Genomic DNA, 23830 nt, shown 5'->3' on the forward strand with positions numbered 1-23830 from the left:
TTATGTTTTCTTGATATTAATTAACTGATTTAGAAAACATTTTCCCAAACATTATGCTGAAACAGGAAGTTGCAAAAGCCTCTTAATAATGTCTGCTTAATGGTTTAAGTGTCATGCTCATATTTTACTAAGAATTTTTCATTAGAGACGTATGTGGTGTACAGACAGGCAGAGAATGCTGCAATGGACTTCCGTTGCTGCAGACTTCCATGCAGGGGCATGTATATTGTGAGAGCTCTGCTCTCAGACACACACCCCTGCGCTCATACACAGCTCTGTGTCCATGTAGCACTATAGCAGTGTGCCTTCATTAATATTAAAGGCACACTGCTGCTGTACACGTACACAGAATGCTCCATGCAAGAAGAGCTTCTTCTTCCATGGCGCATACATGAATCCTGGGGATAATTTGCTAACTTATATTTTTCATTATTATCCATAAGATTTCATGTCCATCTGTGTCAAATGCCTTATAAAGGTTTCCAATCATAATTATTCCTTCTTCTTTTCTATTCATAATATCATCCACAGTTTCACTATCACTGATAATTCTTGACAACCCTTCTCCTTTATATAATATATACTATCTTCCATAATATTTTCCATTTTAGTTTCAAATCTCTTTTGTATTATTTTCATACAGATCTTAGAATCATTGTTATTCAGTACTACGGGTCTCCAGTTTTTAAATGTCTTCTATCTTCCTTCTTCCATATGAAATGAAGTATTCAAGTACATAAGTCTTTATACATAAAACCTTCATTTAATCATTCATTCAAAATCTTTAAACATATTTATTTTGATAATACATTACCATTTTTATAGATTCCATACCCTATTTCATCTGGTCCTGCAGCTGAATCTATATTTACTTCTCCTAGTACTTTATTTACCTCATTTAAAGAAATCAATTTTTCCAACTCTGTATTTCTTTTTCCGATTTTTTTTTACTTTCCATGTTTTTGATTACCTTCTTTTTTGCTTTAAACAGTTCTTGTATATATTGTACTATACTATTCATAACCTTTTCCTGAGTTCTTTCTATTCATCCTTGTACATTTTTTATTTCTCTCATCTTCATTTACTAATTTTCTTAAGAAACTTTACTTCTTCTCTTTTCCTTATAAAGAATATCTTTGCTTATATAACTGGGGATGCACAAGCCAGTGCATTTCTTTGTGCCAGTCCCAAGCCTGGATAAATGGTGAGGGTTGCATCAGGAAGGGCATCCGGCATAAAATTTTGCCAAATCATACATGCGGACAACAGTACAGATATACATACCGGATCAGTCGAGGCCCGGGTTAATAACAACCACCACCACTACTGTTGGCCAATGAGGGTGCTGGCTGAAATTGGGCTACTGTTGGCTGAAGGAGGAGAACAGGGGCAAGGCATGCCTGAAGGCAGGTAAAGGCTAGGACTGTGATAGTGAGGGTCAGAACTTTTAATGTTGGCAGTATGACTGGTATAGGGAGAGAGCTAGCTGATATGATGGACCAAAGCAAGGTTGGTATATTGTGTGTGCAAGAGACCAGATGGAAGGGGAGCAAGGCTAGGTGTATCGGAGTTGGGTTCAAATTGTTTTATCATGGTGTGGATGGAAGAAGAAATGGCGTAGGGGTTATCCTGTAGGAACAGTATGCTAAGAGTTTTTTGGAGGTGAAAAGAGTGTCGGATAGAGTGATGTTTATGAAGGTGGAAAGTGATGGTGTAATAATGAATGTTGTTAGTGCATATGCTCCACAAGTTGGGTGTGCGATGGATAAGAAAGAAAAAGTTTGGAGTGAGTTGGATGAAGTGGTGATGACTGTACCCAAGGGTGAGAGAGTGGTGATTGGAGCAGATTTCAATGGTTCATAGGTTCATAGGTTCATAGGTAGGTACTAGGCTATCTGCCCTAGGGCATTTATAAGCCTAGCCAGAATGTGTTGGCTTTTGCCACCCTTTTAGAATAGATTCCTGAGCCTCTTTCCAGCAGGGTCATAGAAGTTATCCCAGGAGTAAATTTACGATTTCCCATCTACTCATCAAGATTTCTCTTGAAGAGGGTCAGCAAGGGGCTCTGCCTAAAATGGACTGAGATTCTATTCCAGAGTGAGGGAAGCCTCTGGGATATGAATCTGTCCCTCCAGCATGTCCTATTTATTATTGTGCTAAAGTTTAAATCCCTGGAGCGCGTAGCTCTAATAGATTTTGCTTTCTTGATGTGGAGCATGCCCATCAATTCCAGGTTAGACATGGCCTTGTACGTTAGGCAAAGATCGCCTCTGAGTAGGCAGTAAGCAACTGAGTAGAGCTGGAGTTTCTTTAGTCGAGCTGCATAGGACATCTGTTTGAGGCCCACGATCCTCTTGGTGAACTACTGTTGAGGTCTCTCCAGCTGTTGCATGTGTCGGGTAAGATACATCCCAAATGGGGCATTGTACTCAATTAAGGGCCTGATGAGTGATGAGTAGAGGGGCACAATGACCTCTCTTGATCTAGATGTGAACCCTTTTGTGATTAGGTGAGCTATATTGAAGGTTTTTCTAACCACTTTGGCAATGTGATTGTCAAAGGAGAGGTTACTATCTACTTGGGTCCCCAGATCCCTAATTACTTCTTCTGTACTTAGTGGATTACTTCCTATGTGATAGTTTGTGGGCACTTTGTTTTTCTCAAAGGGGATGACTATGCACTTTTTGGCATTTAGCTTGTGGCCATGGTTCTGACACCAGGTATCCGTCTCCGTAAGACCCTTCTGGAGGATGCTTGTGTCAGCCGGAGAGTTGATTATGGCTCCCAGTTTGCAATCATCTGCAAACTTGGTCAGCCACAGTCATCCCATGCTTGCCTGTACCACAGAGAAGTATATACCAAACAAGAGGGGTCCCAGGACTGAGCCCTGTGGGACGCCACTTATAACCGGTTTAGAGTCGGACATGGCACCTGCAACTCTGACCATGTGAGTTTTATCCCTGAGTGAGTTTGCAACCCATCTTGTGACATATGGGTTGATATTTAAGCTGGTAAGCTTATTTATGATGCCAGAGTGGAGTATTGTGTCGAAGGCCTTTGTGAGGTCCAGGTAGGCTGTGTGGACTACCTTTCCTTCATCTATGGCTTTGGTAGCAGTTTCAAAGAAGTCAACTAGGTTTAAGAGGCAAGATCTGCCTTTAACAAAGCCGAATTGGGTAGGGTCCAGTGTCTGGAGGTTCACAATGTCTTTGTTTATGAGATCCATGATGATGCGCTCCATAGCCTTGCAGACCAGGCTAATCAGGCTTATAAGGTGATAGTTCCCGGGATCTATTGTGGTGCCACCTTTGTGGACTGGGATTACTGTTGCTGTATGCCATTCTTTGGGTACATAACCTGTGGTAAGGCTGAGTTGGAACAGTGAGTTTATGTGAGGGTTTAGTTCTTTATGGAGCTTGTGTAAGACGCATCCCAGGATACCATCTGGTCCCATTGATGCTGTGTTTTTTACTTTGGAATGGGCTGCTTTCAGCTGTGTGTCTGTAATGTTTGGGGGACTGCATTCTTCTGGGATAGACACTGGCCATTTTGGGGGGGAAGGGGGGGTAAAGTTTGCACTGAACCTGTCTGCCAGGATGTTGGCAATGTCAGTGGGTTCAGTGTATTTTGTGCCATTTTGCACCAGCTCAGAGCAGATATGAGAGTTGCCACCCAGACTCTTGATGTAACTAAAGAATGTCTTGTGATTATCTTTAGAGTCTTTGGCGATTTTTCTTTTGAAGCTAGCCTTTGATGATTTTATGAGGGAGCAAAGTTTCTTGCTAATACTGATCAGGAATGCCTTCCCTTTTAGGGATTTTCCCCTATCATGTAATAGTTTCCTCCTTCTGTTGTATAGCTTATTTATGGCTGGGGTCCACCAGACTGGTCTCCTGTCTTTGGAGGAGTGAGTCTTGGTTTTACTTGGGATGGCATGATCCATGCATTCCTGTAGGTGCTCATAGAGTGCATTTGTAAAGGATTCAGCGGTTTGGGTAGCATTTTCCATTAGCCCAGGAGCTTTGAAACTTTCCACCTCGGTCTTGAGAAGTGTGAAGTTTGCTTTTCATAGATTTTTCACAGTGGTTTTCTTGGCTGGGGGGTGGGGTCAGGATGTGGATGTCCATAGTGATTAGTTTATGGTCTGATTTTGCCAAAGAGGGGTTTATCTCTGGTGTGGAACATAGAACCCTCCCCATGTTGGTGATGACCAGGTCCAATATGTTGTCCCCTCTTGTGGGAGTGGTGACCAGTTGTTCCATGGTATTTGAGTTTGCAAACTCCAGGAACCATTGGGCAAAAGAGATGGGACTTGAGTAATTTTCCCAGTCAATGTTTGGGTAATTGAAATCCCCCAATATCATGGTGTTTGGTGAGACCTTCATATTCTCCAATGTTCTCAGGAATGCCGAGTGGGGGTCCTGAGACAAGGTGGGTGATCTGTAGCAGGCTACAAACTGCAAAGCAGTTTTGCCCACTGTTAGTTGCACATGGACGGTCTCCGATGCCTCGTGCAGAGTCACTAACCTGGAGATGTGGGTATCCTTGATGAAGATGGATACTGCCCTGCCTTTAGTATTTCGGTCCGAGTTCTGGGGCCAAAAAGTATGGCATGAGTTGAATCCTGGTAGTGCTGGGGTGCTTTCTGGAGCCTTAAACCAGGTTTCTGTTACTGCACAGATATCGATTTTCTCCATACTGAGGAGTGCCTTGAGTACGTGCATCTTGAAGTTTAGACTTCTGGCGTTGAGTAGCATTACTCTTAGTTTTTTGTTTCTGGTATTGTCTATGGAGGTGGGTTTGTCTTTTGAGCCTTGCCTAAAAAAGGCACTATGGGGTGGCAAGAGCCTTAGCCAGTATTTGAAAGCCTAAGGGTGACAGGTGCAAGCCATCCCTGGTGAAGCAACGTGGCTTGTTGAGCATATCATCCCAGGCTGACAGACACTGGATCCCCTTTGAATGACACCAATAGCTTAGCCAATTGTTAACATTTATCATTTTGTCTTTATACTGTGGCATCATTTTTGGTGAGGGCAAAATGCTACTCAGGGTCAGGGTCATACTGGCCTAGGCTACATGATCAGAGATCTCCTCTATGTCTCTTTTCATGTAGTCCAGGAAGGTACGTCTCAGGTCATTCACACCAACATGGACAATGACAGAGTCATATTTGTACCTGCTGTGGAGTGACCTGAGTGCTTGTGTTATGTGGTGGATCCTGGCACCTGACAGGCAGCTTACCGTGACCTTCTCTTTGTTCATTCTGGTGAGCAGGATATCAGTGTGCCTGACAATAGAGTCTCCTATTACTAGTGTATTAGGTGTGCTATTTAGCCTTATGGGCTGCGACTGTGTGGCACACTGACTTTGTGAAGTATGTGATACGTGAAAGTTGTTGTGGGGTAGTGGTTGATTGGATGTCTGCTTTGGAGGTCTCTGCTGCTTTGGCACATTTTTATTTAGAGCCTCCGAGTATGTTTTTGTGAGTTTATGTGTCTTGTTTGCTGATACGATTGGTCTATGTGAGACTGGTTGTGTGGTGTGAGTGGTTTCCTTCTCCTCCTGACTGACTGTGCCAGTCTTGGGTTGAGAGAGCTTGGCCTCCAATTTGGCTGCATAGTTGCATCTCTCACATACAGTTGTGTTTGTTGGAAGGAGGAGAGGGTTGTCTGTGTACATAAGGCAATTGTAACATTGCCTCAATATTCCCAGATTCATCAGCTGAACTGGAGAGTATATCTGAAACTGCACTTTGGACATGCCTGGATAGTTTAAAAAACTGATTTATTGATTGTCCAGAATGGAGGAATAGGGAGCCTTGTACTTCTGGATAGTATAAGGGGGTGTAGTGCTATAGTTTGTTAGTGCTTACTGAGGAATTTGAGCAAGTGCTGGGCTGTAAAAGGAGGGTAGAGTGCTTACTTTGAGAGTTAGATTAGTTCTAAGGGAAAAATTGAAGAGCAGACTTTGTGGAGCTGGGAATAGTTTAAAATAGCTTAAACGGCACTGCGCAACATTACACAATGCTACACGGTGCACAACATCACGCAAAACCACACAAATGCGGGTTTTAAGGCAGGGAGCATGAAAGAGATAGGAATTAGCCCAAAACTGCCAATAAGCTACTAGTTGCTGGGCTGAGACCACTCCTCCAGGGACAGATAGGCTGCTCATAGCTCCCCACTCTCACTGGTGAACAGAGAAGCTTCCTCCTATCCAAGTAAGGATATGGGCAACACAAGAACTTATACTACAGCCCAGAAGTCAGCAAAACCTGAAATCTGGACTACTCTAGTTCAGAAAAGGCAGGAAACAAAGATTTTTTTTGTTTGTTTTGTTTTTTTCAACAGAACAGCAGTAACTTAACAAGAAACACTGTAAATCCTGGGCATATTGGTGAAGGGAACAGAGGGGATGAGAAAGTGATGGGTAGGTATGGTGTTAAGCAAAGGAATGCAGAAGGTCAGATGCTAGTGGATTTTGCGAAAAGGATGGACATGGCTGTGGTGAATACATATTTTAACAAGAGGGAGCAACATAGTATGACATACAAGAGTGGAGGAAGATGCACACAGGTGGATTATATCTTATGTAGAAGGGCCAGTCTGAAGGAGATTGGAGACTGTAAAGTGGTGGCAGGGGAAAATGTAGTTAGGCAGCATAGGATGGTGGTTTGTAGGATGACATTGGTGATAAGAAGAGGAGGATGAGGGTGAGGGCAGCACCAAGGATCAAATGGTGGAAATTGAAAAAGGGTAATTGTGAGGTGAAGTTCAGGGAAGAGTTAAGACAGGCACTGGGTGGCAGTGAAGAGTTGCCGAATAGCTGGGTAACTACAGCAGAGCTAATAAGAGAGATGGCTAGAAAGGTGTTTGGTGTGACATCTGGAAAGAGGAAGAAGGACAAGGAGACCTGATGGTGGAATGAGGAAGTACAGGAGAGTATACAGAGAAAGAGGTTGGCGAAGAAAAAGTGGGATTGTCAGAGAGATGAAGAAAGTAGACAGGAGTATAAGGAGATGAGGTGCATGGCAAAGAGAGAGGTGGCAAAGGCGAAGGATAAGGCGTATGAAGAGTTGTATGAAAGGTTGGATACTAAGGAGGGAGAAAAGGACATGTACCGATTGGCTAGACAGAGGGACTGAGCTAGTAAAGATGTGCAGCAGGTAAGGGTGATAAAGGATAATGGGGGAAACTTACTCACAAGCGAGGAGAGTGTGTTGAGCAGATGGAAAGAGTACTTTGAGGGGCTGATGAATGAAGAGAATGAGAGGGAGAGAAGGTTGGATGATGTGTTGTTGTGAATCATGAAGTGCAGTGGATTAGCAAGGAGGAAGTAAGGACAGCTATGAAGAAGATGAAGAATGGAAAGGCTGTTGGTCCAGATGACATACCTGTGGAAGCATGGAGGTGTTTAGTTGAAATGGTAGTGGAGTTTTTAACTTGTATGTTTAATGAAATCTTGGAAAGTGAGAGGATGCCTGAGGAATGGAGAAAAAGTGTTTTGGTACCAATTTTTTTAAGAATAAGGGTGATGTGCAGAGCTGTAGTAACTACAGAGAGATTAAATTTATCAGTCACAGCATGAAGCTATGGGAAAGAGTAGTGGAAGCTAGGTTAAGAAGGGGACATGATGATTAGTGATCAGCAGTATAGTTTCATGCCAGGAAAGAGCACTACAGATGCGATGTTTGCTCTGACAGTGTTGATGGAGAAATACAGAGAAGGTCAGAAGGAGTTGCATTGTGTCTTTGTGGACTTAGAGAAAGCATATGACAGTGTGCCTAGAGAGGAGTTGTGGTATTGTATGAGGAAGTCAGGAGTGTCAGAGAAGTATGTAAGAGTGGTACACGATATGTACAAGGGCAGTGTGACAGCAGTGAGGTCTGCGGTGGGAGTGACAGATGCATTTAAGGTGGAGGTGGGATTACATCAAGGATCAGCTCTGAGCCCTTTCTTATTTACAATGGTGGTGGACAGGTTGACAGACGAAATCAGACAGGAGTCCCCATGGACTATGATGTTTACAGATGACATTGTGATCTGTAGTGAGAGTAGGGAACAAGTGGAGGAGACCCTGGAGAGGTGGAGATATGCTCTAGAGAGAAGAGGAATGAAGGTCAGCAGGACTAAGACAAAATATATGTGTGTGAATGAGAAGGAGGATAGAGGAATGGTGAGGATGCAGGGAGTAGAGGTGGCGGAGGTGGATGAGTTAAATACTTGGGATCAACAGTTCAGAGTAATGGTGAGTGTGGAAGAGAGGTGAAGAAGAGAGTACAGGCAGAATGGAGTGGGTGGAGAAGAGTGTCAGGAGTGATTTGTGACAAACTAGTACCAGTAAGAGTGAAAGGGAAGGTCTACAAGAGAGTAATGAGACCATTTATGTTATATGGGTTGGAGACAGTGGCATTGACAAAAAGGCAGGAGTCAGAGCTGGACGTGGCAGAGTTAAAGATGTTAAGATTTGCACTGGGTGTGACGGTGGTGGACAGGATTAGGAATAAGTATATGAGAGGGTCAGCCCAGGTTGGAAGGTTTGGAGACAAAGCCAGAGAGGCAAGATTACGTTGATTTGGACATGTGCTGAGGAGGGATGCAGTGTATATTGGGAAAAAGATGCTAAGGATGAAGCTACCAGGTAACAGGAAAAGAGGAAGGCCTAAGATAAGGTTTATGGATGTGGTGAGAGAGGACATGCAGGTGGTTGGTGTGACAGAGCAAGATGCAGAGGACAGGAGGAAATGGAAACAAATGATCCGCTGTGGCGACCCCTAACGGGAGCAGCTGAAAGAAGAAGATTTAACAAGTCTTATATTTTTCTTGCTTTCTTTCATATAAATCATTTCTTTGTCAAAGTACTTTCTTATTATTACATTCTAAATCTTCCAATGTATCATTACATATTCTTGTTATATGTTTATTCCTCTATATTTCTGACATCATGTTGCTAAATCTTTTCCTTAAATATCACTCACCATTCAGAACAGTTTCTTTATAAAATGTTATCATAGCAATATAGTCTTTCCATAACTGTATTACTAATCTCTTTCCTTCTTCATTCCATGTCTTCTTGTTTATCCTTTTTTATTCCTTTACCTATTTTGGGTCTATATCATAACCACGAAAGCCCATTTCAGCGGATACGTAAATGTCGACACATATTGCGTGAACCGCGAATACACTGAATGCCCTAAACCGCAAAGTTCAAAATCTCAAAACGGCATAGTTGGCCCTTCTGTGGTATAGCAACATAAGGTAAGTCTGCGATAGTTACGGACCTTAGGGTTAGGGTGTGGGTTAAGGTAAGTGCATACATGGTGGTATATGCAAGCTTTACTTTAGGGTTAGAAGTAGGGTCTCGGTTAGTGCATGTATGTGGTTTATTTATTTTGTTTGGGTGGGTAGTATGTAGCGAGTGGTGGGGTTGGCCAACTATGCCGGTTTAAGGTTTTGAATTTCGTGGTTTAGGGCGATCGGTGTATTCGCGGTTCATGCAATGTGTCGATGTTTGCGTATTCGCTGAAACGGGCTTTCGCAGTTATAATATAGACCCCCTATTTTTATGTATTTCTTGTTTTCCTTCATCTAATGCCATATTGCAAAATGATAAGAAAATCCTGATTCAACTACTCCCCCTTCTACTATAACTAAACTTTCTGCTACTCGAAAATAACATATTTCATTTCTATACATAGCCCTTTTGAAAGTCCATGAATTTTTCTCCCAAAGTTTTAACTTACCACATCTTAGAACTTCTAACGTTTTTCTTATATCATTTCCTTTCTTTTTAAGCTTGCCTCTTAAATCACATTTGAAGTCTCCTGTTATTATAATATTCATATTTGTCACTACATAGTCTAAAATCTGATTAAATAAGTGTTCTCTTTCTTTACAATTAGTATACGCATATAATCATGTAATTCTATATATTTTTCTTTCCATTTTAAATCTACAATGGCTAATCTTCCCATTTTTGCTAAAGCTACATCTAATATCATTACTGTATTTCTACAAGATATGACGGTAAATTGCCAATGCTGTTGTTGATCATTTTCATGATAATTAATTGCATGGCTTTGCATATCAGACTTGTCATCAGACAGATGGTTCTGTAGTTCCTGGGGTCAGTTGATAGTCCATGCTTATGAAGAGGGATGACCGTTGTGGCCCGCCATTCACCTGGCACATAACTTGCTTTTTGGCTGTAACTGAAAAGTACCTCAAGTGGTCCTGATAGGTTTTGCTTTGGGCTATTTAGGAGGCAATTGGGGATATTGTTGCCACACAATGAAGCAGTGTTTTTGGCCTTAGTGTGCACCACCAGGACCTGCTCCCTGTTGATAGTTGGGTGATATGCTAGAAGGGTTTTAACAGGGGCTAGTAGGATAGAGTGGGGAGGGTGGTTAGAGCTAAATTTATTAGCCACTAGATTCATTGTGTCACCCTAGTCAGTGAGGTTTGAGCAAATTGCCACCAGTTATGCACTTTGCAGAGTGTTACTTTTAAAGTTCCTGACAAAGCTGAAGAAGGACTTGTGACTGTATCTAGCCTAGGCGACTATCCTGCCCTCATAACTGACTTAGTTGGACTTTTCTAGACCTCTTAGTTTCTTGTTTAGTTGACTCAGAGAAGTCTTGTCTCTGTGAGAGTTGTTCTGATTTTGTCCATGACTTTTTTCTTTTGTTATACACCCTGATCAGTTAAGAATTTCTCTAGTAGGGTTTGTTTTTGGAGTCAGATCTGGACTTATTTCTGGTAGGTACAGCAGCCTCAATCTGGCCATTTACATGTTTGTACCGTGTTTCTATAAATAATTCTGCATTGGTATCTGTATTTTCAGGGTTTGGGGGAGCCATGAATTTTGACAAACTATCGCTTAATAGGATGTATTTTGCTTTAGAAGAGTTCCTAAATGTTACATGTTTAGTTGGCTTTTCGAAAGTTGAATTTTATTTTGAGGGAGGCAGCTTTGTGGTCCAACCTCACCAATGAGGATCAACATGGGTGGTGCAATGCTGTTCCATGTTGGTGAGTACTAGGTCTAATATGTTTGATCTTCTGGTTGGAGTATGCACTGTCTGATCCAGGTTTCTTGTGTTAATAAACACCAAGAAACATTGTGCCTGTGAGTTAGTCAGTGTATTTTTTCCTAGTCTATTGTAGGGTAATTGAAGTCTCACTGAATAAGGTATTTGGATGGTGAGTGCCTCTTGTAGGTCTAGGTAAGAGTTGTGGGCTCTGCAGGTCATAGAAAGTGACCTGTAACTGACCAAGACATGGTAAAGAACCTTGTCTTTGGAGACTTAGAAGTGAATGAACTCCAGGGAATCATCCTGTTTATTCAAACTGGAGATTAATTTTGTTGCTGATTCAGACAGCTCAGCCTTTAGCCCCTGTCTGTGCTGCTCTTGGTTTAAATACATGGAAGGCACTGAAGCCTTCCACTGACAGAGTACTTTCTTTGACTTCAAACTAAGTCTCAGTGACAGCACAAATGTCTACATTCTCCAGAGTAAGGACAGCTTGTAGGGTGTGATGCTTTTTTGTTTAGGATCTGAGAATTGAGCAGTAACACCTTATGGTTGCTTTGAGCTGAGCTTTTTTTATGTTGGTAGTTTTGTTATTTTTGACATTGCCTAAGAAAGATTTGAGGGGCTGGATAACATTTTAGCCAGTATTCAAAAGACCAGGGTGGACAGGTACAGACCATCTTTGGGAAAGCAGCATGGTATGTTGATAGACACTGGATTCCCCTGGAGTGGCTCCAGAAGCTAAGCCAGTTATGAAAATCAATAATTTTCTGTTCATACTGTGACATCATCCTTGGTGAAGGTAGAATGCTGCTCAGTGCAAGGCATATACCTGTCTCTGACACATATTCAGAGACATCCATAATGTCTCATTTCATATATAGTTCAGTGAGGTGCATCTGAGGTCATTTACACCCACATGGGCTATGTCAGAATCATATTGGTACCTGTGGTGCAGTGGCATGAATGTAATATTATGGCTCCTTGCTCCAGATAGGCAACTAACCATTATCTTCTTGTCCAGCCTGGTGAAAGGGGCATCTGTGCATCATACAATAAAATCCCAAATGACAAGAGTACTGGCTAAAAGTGTTTGCTTGCCTTATGGGTTTGTTCTTGCGGGATCATTGGGCGTGTAGGCTAATTTGTGGTGTTAGATGTTTAGCTGACTGTGTGCTTTAGTGGTTGCGTAGGATAGGTGTTACTGTTTGATGGCTTAGGAGGTTTTTGAGGTATGAAGAGGTTTCTTTTAAGTACCTCAGCATAAGAGCTACAGGTAATTCTTGCTTTCAGCCTTCCAACTCAGTCTAGGCTAACTTTCTAATCCCACTAGAATTGCAGTCCTAATCATCCTAATGTAAAAACACACTTTAGTTAGCCAAAATTAAAAGGTTTCAGAAACAAATCAAGTAACTAGCTACAACAAGTAATTCTCATTTAAGCCTACTGCTGTATATACCAACTCAGACAGACCAGACTGCCTTTCTTCTGCCACTAGAATTGGAGTCCCAGTATTCTTAATGTAAAACACACTTTAGTTATCTACAAGTAAAAAGGTACCAGACATAAATCTAACAACCCATAAGTCTCACAAGTCTCATATGCAAAGACATGGATAGAGGTATCATGGATATGATCAACAATGACATAGGAAACCTCAGTCATTGGGCCCGACCCAATCTGGCTTCATCAAAGACAGGTCATGCCTAATCAACCTGGTGAACTTCTTTGAGAAGGTCACCAAAGCCATGAATAAGGGAAAATGGTAGGCACATCCTACCTTGACCTGGCCAAGGCATTTGACACAATACCCAACTCAGGCATTGGTGACAAACTCAGGAGGAGGTTAGGTATAAACCCTTATGTCACCCAGTGAATAGCCAGCTGGCTCACAAACAGAACACAGGAAATTAGATTTGGGGAGTCTGCCTCTAAAATGAGCCCAGTTGTAAGCACAGTCCCATGGGGATTGGTCTTGGGACTGATATTTTATGGAATTTACATCTCTGAAGTCAAGGCCAATGTCAAGGGCCTCTAACTGACCAAAGTTGTAGATAAAAGCCAGTTAGGAGCAGTCATAATATCCCCCATTGACAATAATTTCTCCAGGAAGGAAGGTCTGACACACGCAAATAATGTGTCAGAGCCATGAACTAAAACTAAATGCCAATAAATGCTTATAGTATCTTTTTGGGAAACCATCCACCCTTGGTAGCTCTCATATTGACAAGACACCCCAATAGTCAACCCAGTAGTTAGGGACTTGGGGACACACATAAACAATAATCTAGCCTTTGACCATCATGTGTCTTCAGTAGTGAGGAAATCATTTTACGTTATGTGACTTATAAACAAAAGTATGGCATTTAGGACCAAGAAGGTCATTATTCCACTGTATTTAGCATTCAGCATACTTATCATTGAATATAATACCCCCTTTGGAATGCACCCAACCAGACACATCCAACAATTGGGATGTCCACAAAGTGCACTCACTCGAGGCACTCCTTAAAATGGGGAACATCGACATCTGTACAGTGACAGAGACCTGGTTCAAGGCTCCAGAGATCACCCCTGCATTACCAGGCTATAACTCATACCACACCTTTCGGCCACCTAACCTGGACCAAAACACTAAAGGAGCAGGTGTGTCCATACTCATTTAGGATATCCACACCTCCAGGCTAGTTGCTCAACATAATGCATCCGACCTGCGAGGAGTTGACCTGCGATTGAGATTATCCAAGTGCAACTAACACTGGGCAAGACTGCAATCCGGGTTGTAGCTTGTTACAGATCCCCCACCATGCCCCAGGATTCCCACTCTATGTTTCTTGATATACTGGGTAATATTAAGGTGCAGCCCAATACCCTAATAATGGGTGATTTCAACTACCCCACCATCAACTGGGAAAACTACTCATGTACTAATTCATTTGCTCAATGTTTTCTGGAATTCATAAATTCCAATTCCCTGGATCAGCTTGTCTATATCACCATGGGCAGTAATATCCTGGACCTGGTCATTACCAATATGGGTAACTGATGTTCCACGCCAAAGTCAACTCCTCGCAGGTCAAATCCGACCACAAGCTAATCACCCTAGACATCAATATCCCGCCCCACCCCCCATTAAGGAAACCACGATAAAAAACTTCTCCAAAGCCAACTTCATGCTTCTTAAGACAGAAGTTGCAAGCTTCATGACACTCATACAGATGGAAAATAGAGGTACAACTGCTGAATCCTATACAAATGCACTGTATAAGCACATACACAAGTGCACGAATCATGCCATCCATAACAGAACCAAGATACTATCCTCCAAAAAAAGGAAGCCAATCTGGTGGTCCCCTCCCATAAACAAACTCTACAACAGAAGGAAGAAGCTGTTGCAAAAAAAGAGTAAAATCCCCTGATTGCAGGAACTCCCTGGCCAGCCACAGTAAGAAGCTGAGGTCCCTCATAAAATCCTCCAAAGCTAGTTACGAAAATAAAATCACCACTGATTCTAAAGACAACCACAAAGCATTCTACAGCTATGTCAAGAATCTCAGTGGTGACACTTAGATCTGCTCTGAGCTACAGCACAATGGCACTAGATATACAGAACCAACTGATATTGCCAACATCCTGGCAGATAGGTTCAGTGCAAACTTCACCCCTCCTCACCCCCAAAGGGCCCATCACTATACTGGAAGAATGCAAAGCCCCTGTAATCATGGCTGCACAAGTAAAGACTGCACTCTCCAAAGCCAAGAACACAGCATCCATGGGACCTGGCAACATCCCAGGCTGCATTCTGCACAAACTACAGAATGGACTGGCACCCCACCTAAGTACCATGTTCAATCATAGCCTCACTTCAGACTTTATGCCTACTGAATGACTCACAGCGACGGTTATCCCACTCCACAAAGGGGGTGCTACCACAGGCCTCGGAAACTACCGCACCATTAGCCTGATGAGCCTGGTCTGCAAGACCATAGAATGTATCATCTTGGAGCTTATAAACAAGGACATAGATAACCTCCAAACTCTGGACGTCACTCAGTTTGGGTTTGTAAAAGGTAGGTCATGTCTCCTAAACCTAACTGACTTTTTTAGGTAGTCACCAGAGCCGTGGACGAGGGTAAGGTGGTGCACACAGCCTGTCTTGACCTCGCCAAGGCTTTCAACACCATCCCCCACTCTGGAATTATAGCTAAACTCACTAGACTGGGCATAAATCCCTATGTCAATAACTTCTAAAAACCAAGAAAGGAACTTTCCAAGCACTTAGAAATTCAATTTATTTAGCGCTTCTGTCAGCATCAATCAACTGACTTCATCAGAATAACAATACATTATACTTGAAGCCATTTTATATAGAAAAACCATGTCACATGACAATCCAATTAAAAATTAAACAGATCATAAAAATGCATCTAAAACAGTACACCATCAATTATATAAATTCTTACATAAATTCTTTTATAAAACCATCATTACCTCTCTAATACTAAATAGAATTAAAAATAAATAAACACATTACAAAACATATCAAAAAGAATGTATACCAAAAAAATAATAATAAATACATATGTGTATATGTATGTGTATCAGCAAACCTCCTGTGAACCTAAATTGACCAGCAGTAATGACAATAATAACAACAAACCCCCCTCTATTTTATTCTCTCTCTATTAGTACGTATCTAATTCCAATAGGCTTTTAGTTTCAAAAAGCTACTAAGACTCAATGTATCATTGAGTCCAGGAGACTTGTTGGCATTGAGCCTAATTTGCCAAACAGGTTCCCTGAACTCTAAATAATCTTCCCAAAGACCCCCACGTATTTCTTGTGTTACTTTTTCAAGGACCAAAAACCTAAAAGCATGTCCAGGGAACTGTTGAACGTGTTTGAACAAGGCAATGTTGTTGTTATAATTTCTAATGTCTCTGGCATGCTCATAAATCCTGTCTTTCAAACATCTTTTAATTTTTCCAACATAAAATCCTTGACAGTTACTGCACAAAGCTGCATAAACTACTCTCCGACTGTTACAACTGTGCTTGCCTAAAGGTTTGACATGAGTGTTGTTGATTTTAGTACTTTTGTCTGTACAAATCATACAACATTGTACACAAAATCCACACTTTTTTGTACCACCATGTTCCATAGAATTCACCGAATTTCAAATTACAAAACAGAGGTATGACAGCTCAAAAGAAAGCATGTATTCAATGGAGTAGGCACGCCAATGGCCAAATATATGGCAATTGGCATTATACATAGTTGCAAAATTATAAAAAATAGCTTGTATTTTTTTTTTGGCAAATTACAGCCGTTTAAGAGTAGGGCAGCGGTGCGCAAACAGGAAAAAAAAAGTTGGAAATAAGCTTTTAAACCCAAATCAACATTTTGCCATGATAGTCAATGGCATGCATAAGACAACAGTACCAGGGAATAGTGGTTGCTAAGGGGGAAGGTTCAGTGTGAGTGTGGTAACTATGAATTAGCATTCTGGTTTATGCAAATGAGGGGACTGATACTGAATCACAAATATCCTCTGAGTATTAGTTTGCACCCAACCGTGTAGGTGCAGCAACACTATGGTATAGGTATAAGAGGTAGATGACCTCATAAGGGGGAGTGTCATGCATGCTGTAAGCTTATTGGAGCTCTGTGGCCTGAGTTTACCCTTAGCTAAGCACAGCTAAGGAAGGGTGTGTGTCTGAGGCTGCCTAGCAGTGTTTACACTGCCTAAAAGTGTGTGAGCGCCGCACACCAGGTTTAAAAAAAAAAAAAAAAAAAACAGGAAATAGCAGCTCTGCTCACATCTGAGCATTGAGTATGCGTGGCGCACCTCAGGGCTTAAACGGGAAGGCAATGGGAAGGGAAAACAGCAGTAGGAAAGCAATCAAGGTGAACTAGCATAGCTGGCAGGTGAAATGTATCAGAATCAGCCAATTACACATGGAACAGCCTAGCACACTACTATAAACTATGCAAACACCTTTCAGTCTGTTTTTTCCCCACAAACTCTACACCACCAGTTTACACATATGGGGAAATTTTACCTGACAAAACTAACAAAATGTTAGGGGCTGCTGTCACTCTCATACATCAATATGTGCAAGAGGCTGAGGGTGGTGAGGATGTGAATGCTGACGACCAGCCCATAGTGAGGAGACGGAGAAGAGTGTACAGACCCAGGGTAACCTACCAGGAGCTACATGAGCTGGAGATAGTGGAGTGCTATAGGTTGGACAGGGACATTCTACAGCAAATTCTTGAGCTGTGCTGGCCATGCCTCACACATAGAACCAACACAGGGGAACCCATCCCAGTGGATACCAAGGTATGTGTAGGCTTAAGAATATTAGCCACAGGTACCTTCCAAAGGCCAACTGGGAATATCATGGGGATCTGACAGGCATCAGCATCCAGGGTACTCCACCAGTTCCTGGATGCCATGTCAGCACATGCCAATGAGCACATATATTTCCTCAACACCTATGAGGCGTTGACCAGCAATATGCGTCTCTTCCACCAAATAGCAGAATACCCTGAGGTAGTGAGTGCTATAGATTGCATGCACATACACATCAAAGCACCACTTGGCAAGCGGGATAGGGTCTACATAAACTGCAAGGGCTTCCACTCCATCAACTGCCAAATTGTGTGTGATGCCCAGGGCATTATCTTGAATGTGTGTGCTGGCAGCCCTGGAAGCTATCATGACTCCCACATCTGGCATATGACACAGCTGTACCAGTCATTTGCCAGTGGGGACATCCCATATGGCCACCTAGTGGGGGATGCTGATTATGCACTGGAGCCATGGCTGATGACACCCCTCAGAAATGCACACACACCCAAACAAGAACTCCATAATGAGGCATATGGACAAACCAGAATCATAATAGAGTGCGTGTTTGGGATGCTCCACTCATGGTTCTGCTGTCTGGACATATCTGGTGGAGCCTTGCAGTACTCTCCAGCTACATGTACACAAATATTCATAGTATGTGCCATGCTATACAAATATGATCCTGCAGAAACAGCTGCAGCAGGAACAGCACGGGGCAAGGCCACACAGCCCCCCACCATTGCTAAAGCCATCACAGGCACAGAGGGACTCGGAGGAGGCACTACCTAAGCCTGCCCATGTAGCCAGAAGGAGGCATGCCCAGTATGCCCAGGCCTTGGCAAAAAGACAACGCATAGCACATACACTGACATGGTAGGGACCCGGGGAATAACACTTCTCTCTGACTTGCACATACGGTAAAAGGGATGACAAACATGACACTACCTGTCCTTTACCATGTATAAGAAGTGTACTATGTGCATCCGACATAGTCAGTCCACCAGCACCATTCTCAATACTGGCACAGCCACAAGGTAAGTCAGTCTTCCTATCAATTGCTGAATGGAGTAGTATGTTCTGATAGTTGTATCTATGGTATGGATGTGAGCATGCAAGGGAATTGGGTGGCTGAATGGGATGGCAGCAAATAGTAGACACCTATATGGCCAGCATGAAATCTGTAACAAATACTGCTGTCAACATACTAGGCAGTACTAGACAAGGTGACAAATCCCACTACAGTACATGTGGTGGCCCAAATGAGTGTCCATAGGACACACACATGCTTGTCAGTGTGGCTCACATACCCAACACCAACCTCAGCCAGTAGGACAGGTGTAGACGACCATAAAGAAAGGCTGGGCTAAGGCCTCCAATTGATGGCAATGGATAACAGCACTCCTCCAGACCTACACAAACAGACTACAACAGATCTGGCAGTTATATGTCAGTTCTGAAGGTTAAGATGTCTGAAACTGAAATGTAGGTCAATAAAACCTAAGATCTGTACACTACTGATATGCATCCAGTCTGCATGATAGGTCAGAATACAAAATGAAATGGAAGCCAACAGATTACCTGAAATACCAGTACAGTCATAGCAAATGTTTAAAGTCATCAGGTGTGCCCCCCCCCCACACAATCCCATGTAGAAATGCAGTAACATGTAAGTGTGAGGTGTAATAACAGTGGAGCACAGACTACCCGAGCTGGCCCAATCTGCAGGATAGATTGTTGCATGTGTACAATATGCAGGGGTTCATGTGTTAGCTTGTCATGTGTTCAATATTGTATGGAAGTGGTCAGCATGTAGGCATGGAGGGCTGTGTCTCGATGGCCTATGGGCAGTACTGCGGATGACAGGGCCATGTTCTGACAACTGCAGTGCCAACCACAATGCTTCTCAGCAATATCCATGTCAGCAGTCATCCATACTCACTGTCCAGATGTCAATATCTGTCACTGTCTGAAAGATGGACATGCCATGAATGTGGGCCAATACATACACACAGTACACAGGTGGAAGTACCCTAGATAGAGTGCATAAAATGTAACTGTCAACTCCACACAACTTTGGAATTGTACATACAGGTTAGCAGCACATTAGTTGTCTATGTAGTATGAAATACTGATGTAGTCTGGACAATCACTGTCAGACCACAGAAGGCACAGTTATGAAGTAATGAGAGACTGCCTATGTCCCTGCACAAGGCAGCATAAGGGGAATGTCCCAGGTATATCTATGAGTTAGCTTCAAGTAGCTTCCATATCACACATGCACTCAGCTCACCCCACCATCAGCCACAGGTTAATCACAGGTCATATCATTGCTGTTGGGAATGAGTACAGTATGACCCAACTTCTGTATGGGAATACCCACAGAATGCAGCATGCTGCAGAGGTGTCCTCTGCAGGTGTGTCCCTAGCTGTAAGCAGCACTCTGCATGCGTCCGGACCAATGGGTCAATATGTACAGGAACTATTGCCATTAACACCTTGCACACTTACCCTGTCACCCCAGGAGAATCCACTGGCTCGCAGCCTGGGAATGTAGGAGTGACAGAATGCACTGGCCTGCTACAGATGGCCTGCATCACTACCAAATGGTCTACAGTCCTCTGTCAAAGGTCTGTGCCTCACCTGTAGTGCCAGTGTACGGCATCTCATGGGGTCCCAAATAACAAACTAACACAGTCAACAGAACACAAATGCAAGACCATATTGACAAATTCCAGTAGCATGCCCCCATGTCCTACTGCATGAACTGGGGGCCAATTCATATATACCACTGGGATGAAGGGCCAACTATAGGGATGCTTGTCAGATATCGCTCGCATAATGTTAGGACGAGGATAGAATAACAGATTGGGGGGTGTAGATGCATGGATGTCATGGAGTGTGTGATGTTTGAAACTCTGATATATGCACATACTACCCCTGCCTGCAAACCCAGTAATGGGTGGCTACAAACCTGCTTGTAAACCACAATGTGAAGGGGAAATGACCAGGTATATAAGCTCTGCTTCTGGGTAACCTGGGTGAATCTGTACAGCTGAGAGGTATGACCACAGCAGGATATGGCCATTCTATTAAGCTGATATATGTACAATAAGGGGATCCTCAGCCACCATACTTCCAAGGTGCTGGACCATTTACACAGACCCATCAGCAAGTGTCTGTAGCTACCCCTCCAGAATGGCAGGAGTGTGCAAGAATGTGTAGGCTGCGGACCACAATACTGGACTCAGCTTCATTCATTTTGTATTTCCCAGTAAATAACTGTGAGCAAATAATTATATCTATCAGTAGTCTATGACATAATACATTACAGTGTAAAACAGCATATATGCCTGAATATCTCTGCTAACACCAGCCATGTAACACAAGCAGCACAGACAGCAATAGTTACAGTATCTCCCTGTCGCCCATTGTGACTCCATTTTGTCAACCTATCTACAGATATCTTGCAGAAACAGGTTGCTATCTGTAGGTTGTGAGCACCAAACCCTGGACTGGAGTACAACTCTACCTGGAATGGATACACACACTCATTACAGAAGGTCATATTGGGCATGCTCCTACACTTAGAGAAAAGAAGCCCATGTCTGACAACACAGTTGACTATACATATCTGTCATTTGCAGATGTCTGTGCACACACACCAAATTGTACACCATTCATGCTTCACACACACATTGGATAGGAATATTAACACATATCTAAGGCCAACACACTCTAATATGTCAAACATACACACACACAGATGTGGGGAAAAGAGAGACAGACAGTGACAGATAAAATTCCACTATAAGGCCTGTCCCACCCACTACACATCCAATTGGCTGATATCACATGATGTGCTGATGTCAACCACCGTAGACATTCCTTTTGGTATACCTCAGCCCTACAGTGTTTGTGGTGCTTGTGATAACTGTGTAAAACAATAGTAAAAACCAGTATTCATATAGCATTTGTATACTCAGTCCTGTCAAATATAAAGTTGTATGTGACTAAGTGTGTGTGTGTGTGTGTGTGTGTGTGTGTGTGTGTGTGTGTGTGTATGTGTGTGTGTGTGTGTGTCTGTCTGTGTGTTTCCAGAGGAATGATTTATGGCCCATTCACACACACTGCACTTCCCATTATTCATGTTAGCACTCCTGCTGATGTCAGTCACCTTGAAATAACCTTTTGGCCAAATCTCAGTCCTATAAGCTTTGTGGCACTTGTGATAACTGCCTCATGCTATATTGCAGTAAACTAGTTAGGTTGGTGTTCTAATCCTGGCCCTAGCTACTGTGAAAATGTGTATGAGAGTGTGTGAGTCTTTGTTGACACCTGCTTTTGTGATCATTCACACTTATTGCACTTCCCTCACCCCTCCTTTAGCACTGCAGCTAATGTCACTCACCTTCAAAGATACATTTGGACAGCTCTTCAACATATAACTATCATGGCATTTGTGATAACTGCATAATACTATAGTGTAGCAAAGTAGTTAGGTAGGAGTTCTAATCTTGGTCCTGGCAACTGTGAAAATGTTTGTGTGTGAATTTTTGTTAAGACCTGCTTTTGTGGTCATTCACACTTACTGCACTTCCCTCACCCCTTCTTTAGGACTGCAGCTGATGTCACTCACCTTCAAAGATACCTTTGGACAGATCTCCAAAATATAACTGCCATGGCACTTGCAATAACTTTGTAATGCCATAGTGTAAAAACTAGTTAGGTAGGAGTTCTAATCCTGGTTCTAGCAGCTATGAAAATGTGTGTGTTTGGGTGTGAGTCTTTGTTGACACTTGCTTTTCTGGTCATTCACACTTACTGCACTTCCCTCACCCCTCCTTTAGCACTGCAGCTGATTTCACTCACCTTCAGAGATACCTTTGGACAATGCTCTAACATGTAACTGCTGTGGTGCTTGCAATAACTGTGCGACACTATAGTACCAATACATAGCTAGATAGGGTTTGAAACTCAGTACTGTCAAGTGTATGTGTCACTAGTATCCTGTGTGGGTGTTGGTGTGATTGTGTAAATAATAGGATCCATTCTAAGATGGGTTTTGCTACATTTTCATATTGAGGACCCATATGTCCCAATGTCACATTACAAGGCCAACAGTTGTCAAATACTGTAGACGTTGTTGTAGACAATACACAGTATATTTATATATAGACAACCATTATAATACCCAGAGACCTCTCTCTACCCAAAGATCATACACAAACATGCTTGGCTCTTTCTCTCTTTTCTTTCTTTCCCTCTGTCTCTCTTTCTACCCCTCTTTGGTAGATGTGGAAAATGCATCTGTTTTGCATAGGCAGCAGTTTGACTCTGGCAGGTAATGCTCATGATTAGCTGATGATCTGTGCACAAATTGGAGTCCTCCACTTGCTAATTGCATGTGGAGCACCTATGGTATCATTCCTATAGCCAATTGCATGGAAACACATTCCTATAACTAAGCAGTGCAAGTGGGTGTTGGCCCTTCTCCCTCACTGTGAGCAAGACTTCATGTGGGTGTGTGACAAACAGCATCATAGAGGGTAGTTGGAAATGCCTCTTACAACAAACACTGTGGAGACAGGCCAAAAAACTGGAGGGGGATGTTCCAGACATGGGGACAGAATGTAAGTATTGCTGTTCTACATTTGAAGTAATGTTGGTTTAACAGGGTTTGTGTGGATATGACTGTTCTGCATTATTTACAGTCTGGCATGACAGTGTTATGTGGTTGAGAAAACTCTCACATGTAGGGCTATCTGCAGACTGGCCAGAGTTTGGAACCTGAGATTTGGTGTGTTACTCACACATTTTCTGTCTTCATAAATGCAGTAGCATACTCTGATGATTGTACTCAGGAAATGGTAACATCCATGTGGGTTACTGACTTCATATCCCTCAGAAGAGATATGGCACAACAAACCCTGTTACACCAGCAATGTTCTCAGTTTATAACTGCAATATGTCAATACTGGCCCTGTGTTTGTGCCTCTGTCCCCCAAGTCTGTCAACATTTGCTCATATGTCATGCAGTAAGAGGTGGATATGCACAGTATACCATTATTTGCTGACATAATTCCTGATATCAAGCCACTGATATATCAGACTGCCAGACATGTAATATATAGGAGGCCTAATAGATGAGGACAAAACCCGGATATTCTGTGGTAGTCTGTACAGTAGTGAGGTCTGTGTACTTTTGGTGAGTGTTGACAGAGCATCTGTATTATGTAGCAGTGTACTGTGATCATGTTATTTGGCCTGTGTACAGAGTAGGGTAGATGTCAGTGTGCTTGGTCCTGTTCTATCTGACAGTGCATGCTGCTCCAGTTTCTGATACCCTATCAGTCTATATGTTTGTAGGGCCAGACTGAAACATGTCCCATACCACAGTAAGGCATCAGACTACACTGTGAATTGGGCCAGTATATGTAGGATTA

This window comes from Protopterus annectens, chromosome 1.part1 (genome assembly GCF_019279795.1).
Source record: "Protopterus annectens isolate FY-2018-M chromosome 1.part1, PAN1.0, whole genome shotgun sequence".
Lineage (NCBI taxonomy): Eukaryota > Metazoa > Chordata > Ceratodontiformes > Protopteridae > Protopterus > Protopterus annectens.